Source organism: Vanessa cardui, chromosome 25 (genome assembly GCF_905220365.1).
Source record: "Vanessa cardui chromosome 25, ilVanCard2.1, whole genome shotgun sequence".
NCBI lineage: Eukaryota > Metazoa > Arthropoda > Insecta > Lepidoptera > Nymphalidae > Vanessa > Vanessa cardui.
This window is the reverse complement of record NC_061147.1, coordinates 9,356,347-9,367,318: the sequence shown is the minus strand read 5'-3', so window position 1 is coordinate 9,367,318 and position 10,972 is coordinate 9,356,347.

Sequence of the window (10,972 nt, the reverse complement as noted above, 5' to 3'; positions counted from 1 at the left end):
GAATATAGGAATTTGTGTAGAGCTTTTGAGGATAGAGATCCCCGGTTCGATTCAAGGCCGAGTCGATGCAGAAAAAGTACATTTTTGTTGTCTTGGGTCTGACTGTGTTGTACCTTTTTTACTTCTGACTTTCCATAACATAAGTGCTTTAGCTACTTACATTGGGATCAGAGTAATATATGTGATGTTGACCAATATTTATTTATTTGTTTTTCTTTGAAGGTCGAGTTCGAATATATTTTCATCTGTGTGTCAGAGACGAACGGGCGATGTCGGACTAATCATAGTAGGGTAGGGAGCTAATTGCTGCCTTGCAAACCGCTCTTAAGAATTTACCTCACCTGCCAAAAACCCGCAAAGGAAACTCACCCTTTTCGCAATAAACATAAAAACTAATTTGCCAAGTATTTGGTAAATCAACACTAATATATTGAAAACAATCACTAAACATTACTACTGAAAAGTTTAGTAAATTTCCCATAACATATCTCGAGAAGGCTTGGGGTTTATTCCACCACGCTCCTCCAATGCTGATAGATATATGCTCCAAGGTCTCGTAGCACGAGATGAATTAAAACGAATTGTCAGTACTTGCCCGGCTTTCAACCCGTAAGCTTCAATTAAGATTAACGTGTTCTAAACATTGGGTTCTTTTGACTTTTACGGCAATTTAAAGAGTTAAATAAAAACATATGTCCTTCTATTGGGTTCAAGCTTGTTTCATTCCAAATTTTATGAAAGTCGGTTTTGTAATTTAGCCTTAAAATAGTTACGAACTCAAACAGAGTTCCTACTTTCTTTCATATTATTAATATATAAGGACTCATTAACTTTGCTGAGCTAACGCATACAATAACAAAATAGAAACATTAATTTGTATACTAATTTATTTTGAGTTAATCGGTGTATTATATAGGATAAAGATGTGCCATGTTTGTCTAACCTACATTGTTGGAGTACGATGGAAAACGTTCCAAATTTCAAAAGTTCTTCAAAACTTGGTGGTAGGATATTATGCGAGCCCGTTGGGTAGGTTGGATCAATGGATATTCTACTGTTAATTTGCAATACTGTGTTGTACCACCAGACACGAGATACATAACATCTGAGATCTAAAGCTCAGTGCATTCGCGATGTAATTAAAGGCTTATACCAATTTCTAACACCGGTATTGTATAGACATTACCGGTACTGGCTATATATATACTATGTATATACCAGTGGTGACCATTTACCGTCAGGTGGCCTATTTTGCTGTCTGCTTACCATTATCACAAAAAAAGTATATGAGGAGGAAGAGAGATCTTATCGCAGTTAGACCACCTAGATGTCCGAAAATCCACAATAATGCAATTTTTAAGACATTTTCTGTCCCGCGCACTACTGGAACCAGCTTTCGCTTTCGACATGGAAACCTTCAATTAAAAAACATATTTTTTCCTTAAAGGTCGGCAAGGCACCTACAAACCCCCTAGTGTTGCAAACGTCCTTGAGCGGTGGTAGTCACTTTCCATCGGGTTAGCCTTCTCGTTTGCTACCTATCACAAAAATAAACCGTCCCAGACTATTACTTTATATACATTTTTTATGGCATAGGTTGGTGGACGAGCGTATAGGTCACCTGATGGTAAGTGATCACCCTCGCACATAGACAATTACGCTGTAAGAGATATTAACTATTTCTTACATCGTCAATGTGCCACCAACCTTGGAAACTAAGATGTTATGTCCCGTGTGTCTGCAGTTTCACTGGCTTTTATTACTTTTATTTGAAATTTTTTTGAAACAACAACAACAGTATGTAAATTTCCCACTTCTGGGTTAAAGCCTCCTCTCCCTTTGAGGAGAAGGTTTCAAACAAACCTGAAAATTATACAATTAGTACGAATATAGAGTAACTGACAAATGCATGAGGCGAGCGTGATTTATTCTTCGTTTTAGTCGAGTACGTGGAGTTTATTAATTCCGCCGTGCTGTTCGTGTGTCGGCGGCCTAATTGAATAAAGCCACGTCACACGAGACTGAGAACGCAATGATTACTGATGTTATTAACTTGCTTTCACTTTGATTAGTTGGGGAGGCGACTGCAAAATATATGAGATCATTTAATATTATGAATTTTATAAAGTTACTGTTAGCTGTAGTTATCTGGGCTAATTTAAAACATATGACATCTTATAACGATATGAATTAACTAGCTGCGCCCGCCACTTCGTGCGCATTTCAATTTGGCAATAAGTTATTATTGCGGTCTAAGTTACACCTTATTACATCATCTTTCTGCCAGTATAAGTCCCTTTAAAATTGGACCAGCCGTTTCAGAGATTATCCGGAATAAACAGAGAGACATATAGACATAAAATTGTAAAGTTAAAAATATTTTTATGAAGAATCTGATTTCTATACCAATATTATAACTACGAAACTATCTCTGTGTGACTGTTATGACTTATCTTATCACAGATAAATCGCTAAACTGATTTCATGAAGTTTTTTATGACGTAAGGAACCAATGTTGTTTACACCTATAAAGTTATATCACCCTGAATGTCACCCATATCAAATATTATTTTTAAGTGTTTAGTGATGCTAAACATGCTTATTTATATCTAAAAACAACGACTGAACCTCTAATAAAAATAAATATCTAATTGTAATCTTAAAATAACCGACTTTTACGTGTCTACTTTTTATGTGTCTACAAGGTACATAGTGCACTAGATCAACATTTTATTCAATTTTGGTCTGTCTGTCTGTTTGTTCCGTCTAATCTCTAAAACGGCTTGACCGATTTTGACGGCACTTTTACTTGGAAAAAACTGAGGTAATAAGGAGTAACATAGGCTACGATAATAACTTTTTTGTTAAATTTAAATGCGAAGTCGCGGATACAACTCAAATTTTAATAAACAATTACAAACAAGTAATGAAATAAAAATATTTATGACTTTATTTGGTCCCGTTTCAAATTTTCTCCGAAGATTTATTCACAATAATACAATATATTTCATTTTTATAGTTGACTCATTAATTTGAAATTATTATTTATTTACCAAAGAGTATCTGAAAGCTTTGCACATAGCACGTTCCTCTCTTGTACTATATTTGAACTTTGTCACAGACTAGTACAGATCAGAATGTCGGTTCAAAGATTCATAGATTTTATGTCATAGATTATCACTTATTAAAATATATGAAACGAATGTGTTTGCTATTATAAAATGCCTTCACCTTCACCTTCCAGCCAGCTCTTTCACTTGCCGGACACCTTCAAAGCAATCGTATATTATATCTTTTTTTTCCTTAATATTAAAACCATCTTTATTTACATAACAATTATTGACGCATTATCGGACTTTTAGCTTCAACATCTCGTAAACAGTCGCGGATTTAATAGGCTTAATAGGCTGGAGCCTAGGGCGGCAAATTTAGAGGGGTGGCATAACAAAAATTAAATAAAAGACTTATAACTATATGTATACACATTACGTCTGTAATCCGTATACTCGTCACTACATAGCGGGTTGAAAAAATAATCTAGTAACTGACAGAAATATCACCTAGTTTCTAATCATAACGGAAAAACCGATGTAATGAGGACGATAGAAAACAAATCATAAATGTTGCAAAAAAAAATGTAGGGGGGGCAAAAATTGAATAGCCTACAAGCCTACTAGCGGCAGATTTGTAAATCCGCCACTGCTCATAAATCAATATATACTTACAAAGTATTCATTGGAATCTGATTGATATTGAATACTGTAATTTATTTAAACACTCACACACACACACACACACACACACACACACACACACACACACACACACAGTGAGAGAGAGAGACACACACACGCGTACGCGTTCTACCTTTAATTATTATATATCATTGCTCGTACGGCGTTCGTACGAAAAGGTCGCGTACAACAGAGTTAATTAGCATCGCGCACCGTACAAGTGTCCGGTATATTTGTTTGAGTTATTGACGGCGGTCGAGTTACTCTCGGCCGCCTATTGCGTTGTCAACTTACCCGCATTTTAAATCGTTTATATTATGTCGAGTATTGCATCGATAAGTGAAAACGAAATGGCGGAGGAACAACAAAATGAGACAGATGCACAGGAAAAGGCACAGAAAAGAAATAGAGAGGACAGCGAAGGTGAGTGGACAACAGTGGGACAGAGAAAGGATAAAAAACTGAAGGAGAACGATACAATAGAAATATATATCTCGAGCAATGAAAAGTTACCGAAGCAGTTTACTTTGGCGCGGATTTTTAAAGAACAAAATATTCTAGATATAATTCGTGTTAAATATTTAAATGCCTACAAAGTGCGAGTAGACTTTATTAATGAGTTAAGTGCAGAGAAGTTAGAGACATGCCTAGAATTTAAAAATAGGAACTGGCGTATCCAAAAGGCCATGGAAAGAAATATTTCATATGGTATTATAAGAAACGTTGACCTGGATTTGTCAAATGAAACAATTTTAGAAAAAATTTCGTGTTCCAAACCAGCTCAGTTAATTTCAGCTAATCGTCTCAATCGTAGAAAGTCTAATGAAGCTGGATGGACACCTAGCAAAACGATAAGATTGGGCTTTAAAGGTACTTTTATCCCTCCATATGTCTTTGTTGAGGAAATGAGAGTAAAGGTAGAAAAGTACGAATTTTCTGTAACGCAATGTTCAAATTGCTGGAAATTTGGACACTCAAAAAATCGTTGCACTTTTAAAATAGTTTGTCCGAAATGTGGGAAAAATCACGTTAATTGTGAAAACACTGAATATAAATGCGTTAACTGTACGGGCAAACATATGGCTTTATCCAAAGTATGTCCTTTATTTGTTAAAGAAAAGAAAATTCGAGTACTAATGTCAGAATTTAATTGTACCTATCGCAAAGCTCTCGAATTGTACGTTCCACCAGAATATCAATTTCAAGAAGAAGAAAAAGAAGAAGAGGTAAGCGTTTTGGATATACCTGGTGAACCAGAAAACGAAGAGTCTTTAACTTACGCAGACATATTAAAAAAGAAAACTATATCGAACAAAAAAAGTGTACATTCGAAAAAACAGCTAAAATCTCATTTACACACCCAGTATAAAGACGTGCAATTTGAGGATATAAATATGGAGGGCACACATTCCAACATAAGTAAACATCTAGCAGAGAAGGAGAAAAAGGAAGATTCAGAGAAAGACTACAATTTTAACGAATTACTGAGAAAACTGAAAGAAATAGTTTTTCTAAAAGAAATTACATTACAATCAAAAATTTTAGCTATGTTCAAATGCTGCATGGAATGGTTTATCCTGGCGTGTATCGATATTAATAGATCCGACTGGCCGCTTTTAAATGTTTTGCTTGATTTTTTAAAAAACATCAATGTTCAAAGATAAACTAATCAAAATTAACCTAATGCAATGGAATTGTCAGAGCCTTAAGCCTAAATTAATTTTATTAGAAAATCTTTTATATCAAGAAAAAATCCATGTTGCTTTGCTTTGTGAAACCTGGTTAGAACCCGACAGTGAACTAAGACTTAACAACTACAATATATACCGAAAGGACAGATGCGATTCCTATGGGGGTGTTGCTATACTGACGCACAAATCAATAAAATCACAGGTATTTAATTTTCCTACTCGTAATTCAAGTATAGAAGTTATCTCAGTTAAACTGTTCAACTGTAATGATATTGAAAATATTATATCTTTATATTGTCCCCCATCTGCCAACACTTGTCAACTAGATTGGGAACATATATTCGATTCCTCAAGCAAAAAACGCTGTTATGTGGCGACTTCAATGGCCACCACTCAAACTGGTCTAATAAAATTGACTCTAGAGGGAATCAAATTTTAAACGCATTAATTTCAGGTAATAATTTTATTACACTCAATAATGGTCAGGTAACTAGAATTAAAATGGTGAATGACGTAATTCAACAATCGGCACCGGATATTTCGTTCGCATCTTCGGATATAGCTCTCAAATTTAATTGGAAAGTGTTAAACGAAACGTTAGGCAGCGACCACTGTATTATTAAGATTGACACAAACGTTAACATACAATATAAAAATATGGTGCGTAGAAATTTTAAAGAAGCAGATTGGATTTCTTATACGAAATTGCTAGACAACTTATACAAAGACTTCAATTTCTCTAATGATTTGCAATATGATTTTAATAAATTTATAGACTACATGAATATGGCTGCAGACATTCACATCCCATTCACCAAAATTTGCAAACACCCTAGTAATCATTTTATACCACGACCCTATTGGAATCAAACGCTTTCCAAATCTGTAGCTGAGCGCCGACTAGCTCGCAATTTCGCCGAAATCCAACGCCTGACAATCTAAGTCTCTTACAGAAAAAAATAGGGATATCCCAAAATGTAATTCGGAAGGCACGTTCTCAGACTTGGCAGAATCTATGCTCTTCCTTCGATCAATCGTCATCCCAATGTGAGTTGTGGAACAAAATGAAATGGTTAAAAGGTTACAAGCCCCAAACTAATTATATTGACCAAAATATAGCTTGCGAATTGTTAAGGAACCTAACCCCAGACTACGCACCAACTCAAAAGCAATACTTTAGATCCAGAAATGACAAATTAGAATCAAAAATAACTTTACATGAATTAGAAAAATCTATTAAGTCAAGGGACACTTCACCTGGAATGGATAATATATCTTACACAATGATCAAAAATCTACCACAAAATGGCAAAGTTTTACTATCAGCGTTCTTTAATAAGTTCTTATTAAATTCTTTCGTGCCGCGGCAATGGCGAAACATTATTATTGTGCCAATTCCCAAACCTGGACGTGATCTACAGCACTCTTCGTCTTATCGACCAATTTCAATGATTTCATGCTTGTGCAAGGTTTTCCATAACATTCTATTAAATAGAATAGAATGGTTTATTGAAAAAAATCACGTTCTGCCGGAGTTTGTTACAGGTTTTAGAAAAAGCCATTCCACTCAGCACAACCTGTCAACCTTAGTTTCCAGGATTCAATTAGGTTTCGCCAATAAACGGAGCACAGTATGTTGCTTCGTAGATATAGATAATGCATATAATAACGTTGATATAAATTATTTACTAAGCACGTTAGATGTATTAGGAGTTGGATCAAGAATTTGCAAATATTTAGAAAACTTTCTATCGGATAGGTGTTTAACAATACGTATGGAAACCTTTGAAATTGTTAGATGCACAAGTCGTGGACTAGCTCAAGGAGATCCGTTATCGCCATTGTTATTTAATGTTGTAACAGCAAATATATATAAAAGCATAACTAATGTATATATTTCACAATACGCGGATGACTTCGTGCTTTATTCTACTTGCGACTTCATCAACCAATCTGTCGACAACCTACAGGTGGCACTTAGACTCTTATCTTTAATTCTGTCAAAAATAGGTCTAAATATATCAAACTCTAAAAGCAAAGTTATGATTTTTAAAAAGAATTTTAGGCAAGATTCTATTGATTTAAAGCTAAATGGAGTATCTTTGGAGATAGTTGAACATTTCAAATATTTAGGATTGTGGTTAGATAGATCATTAAGATGGTCTAAACATTTAAATGAATTGAAGAACAAAATATTTAACTTTACAAAGATTTTAAAAATGTTGTCAGGTCCAGGATGGGGCATGCACCCGTGCCAGTTAAAACGTCTGTATATATCTCTTGTCAGAAGTAAAATAGATTACGGCAGTTTTCTATATGACAATAGCGCTCAGACTCATTTAAAAAAAATTGATGTTATTCAAAATCAATGTTTACGAATTATTATTGGTGGTTTTATTAAAAGCACAGCAGTCCATGTGATGGAATCTGAGCTGCACATTGGGCCACTATCAATGCGGAGGCATTATTTGGCAGGAAAGTTTTTCTTAAAATGTAAGTCATATTCTTTTTGTGAGATTACTTCTATAATAGAGGACTTAAAATTAGCCTATCAGAACGCCTATTTTAGAAAAAAGAAAAAGCCTCTGTTAGTATTAGTTCACGAGTCGCTAAAGCAAATACCTATAAAAACTAGTGATAACCAAGAGATGTTCGATTTGGACACCTGGATGAGCAGTGTGGATTTATCCTTTTCAATTAGTACTAATTTAGACACAGTATTGGAAGCTAAAAAACTGTACAAACCACAAATCCTCAAAAGAATATGTAATGATTTTATAAAACTAAGATTTCCACACGACTATTATCTTTTTACGGATGCATCAAAAAGTCGGGAGGATGCGGGAGCTGCATTCTTTGACCCACAAAATGCAAATTTTGTTAAACTCAAAATAGAAGCCAAAATATCAATTATGCATGCGGAATTAATAGCAATTCTAGAAGCTATATATAAATCATATAAATTATCGTAATTTTGTTATTTTTACAGACTCAAAGAGTGCACTTCAGCATCTATCCCGATGCACTAATCCTGGTTTTCGTGGAGTACCCATTGCTTACGACATTATTAAATGTATTATAAAATTGCTTAAGAGTGATAAGAAAGTAGTCTTGCAATGGATACCCTCTCATGTTGGCATAACAGAAAATGAAACCGTCGATAAATTAGCTAAAGAAGCGGCAGGGGATGGTATTCCGTTCAGTTGCCTTCCAATTTATTCAGAACTGTTATATATTATTAAATCTAATGTTAATCAACTTTGGAGTGAGCACTTTGATGAAAGGTCACTAACTAGAGGAATCTGGTATAAAACTATACAGCCAAGTTTGTGCCAAAAACCATGGTTTGTCTTTGCCAATATGAGTAGAAACGAAGTGATTACAGCTTTTAGGCTTCGTTCCGGCCATATACCACTTAACAGTTTTGCAGCAATGATGGGCAAAGTCTCATCACCTGCCTGCACTGAATGCAATGTAGTTGAGGATACTATTCATATAATGGCGGAGTGCGTTCGGAACGAGGCTGAACGCCTTGATTTTTTTGTACACAATTATGATGTAAATCCTCTAAATGTAGGGGTTTGGAACAGCATTCTTGCCTTTCCGTGGACTGAAAAAGCAAGAATGCTGTACAAACTTGTAATAATAGGTTTAAAGCGTAGAAAAGTAATTATATAGCTCGTATTGTAATAATTTTAGCTCCTACAGGAGTGACATGATCACTATGTGACCAAACTCCTTAAAAAAAAAAAGATTAAAAAAAAAAAAAAAAAAAACTATTATATATATTTTTGTAATTCTTAGCTTGTTTCATCTTAAAACTTTGAATTAAAGTATCAGTGTGTTATGGAAGAGCGACTTCTTCTGGCACGGGAGCTCACGGCACTCAAAAGAGAAAGTTAACCTTTGAGATGTTAGTATTATTATTTATGACAATGAATTATTATATTGGTAAAATCATCTCTACTGTAAAGCATTCATTAGATCGCCTTAAAATTTAAGGTCACTCGCTTTAGTTATCCAAAACAGAGGGATATTAAAGTCACAACAACAACAACAAACAACAACAACAGCCTGTTAATTCCCACTGCTGGGCTAAGGGCCTCCTCTCCCTTCGAGGAGAAGGTTTGGAACATATTCCACCACGCTGTTCCAATGCGGGTTGGTGGAATACACATGTGGCAGAATTTATATGAAATTTGTCACATGCAGGTTTCCTCACGATGTTTTCCTTCACCGAGTGAATTATAAAGACAAATTAAGCACATGAAAATTGAAGCTTGCCTGGGTTTGAACCCGCAGTCATCGGTTAAGATGCACGCGTTCTAACCACTGGGCCATCTCGACTCATTAAAGTCACACCAGTATCATTTAAGTCACCGACCCCACAAGTACAAATTGCTCATATAGTTTCAAAAACTAGAAAATCTGATAATAGCCGAAAACAGCTGAACATTTATTTAAAATTCGTAACTAAGAACTCAGTCTACTTACAAATCATTCTGTCAATCCACATTTAAATATAAAAAAATAAAAACAATGAAAATCAGTTACTTTGTTTACTGTACAGCATATGCAATAACAGATTAAAATTATAACATCTCTTTGAGTCGAGGCTAAAATTGAATACATAATTGAACCGTAATTTGTACTCTATAACGCGACGCAATCAAAACGCCAGCCGAGATAACTACTGTATTCTATTTGTGCGTTATGAACGAGGTTACCAAATAACAACGTATAGTTTACAGGACAGGGTACTTTTTATTTAATTTACATTTTACACACCACGTCCTATAAATAAATAAAAATAATAAAACAACAATAACAACAACAGCCTGTAAATTTCTCACTGCTGCAAGGCCTCCTCTCCCCTTAAGGAGAAGGTTTGGAACATATTCCACCACGCTGTTCCAATGCGGTTGGTGAAATACAAATGTGGCAGAATTTCTGTGAAATTCCTCCTCATGTTGTTTTTCCTTTACCGCTGAGCACGAGATAAATTATAGATACATGAATATTCATTATTCAGTGGTACTTGCCTTGGTTTGAACCCATACTCATCTGTTAAGATGCATGCGTTCTAGCCAATGGGCCATATCGGCTACAACTAATAAAATATTTGAATTATTATTATATATTCGTCAGAGATTCGATGTGTAGCGAAATTTGGTTATGGCGGCACTGATTTCAACACAAGGTCACAATGACTCAAGCTAGGTTGCGGTCGTTGAAGAGAACAGTCATTCAAAATCAAGAGCTCGGGCTGAGTGGACGTTCAAATTTAAATGTCCTTTGAAATAACTTTGTATCAGTCATAAAACTTACTTTTTTTACCAACATTGTTTCTTATATTCTATCGAGAAGATGCAAAACACGAAATATCGTTCTAGTTTTAATTGTGGGTGAGCCAAAGGTGAGTGTAACTACACAGACGTAATGGTGGCTTTCATATTCAATCGCCAATATAGTTACCTAGGGGGTCAATTTAATGGAACCATTATAATTGAACAAATATAGTAGTTAAATAAGATTTATTCTTCGTAC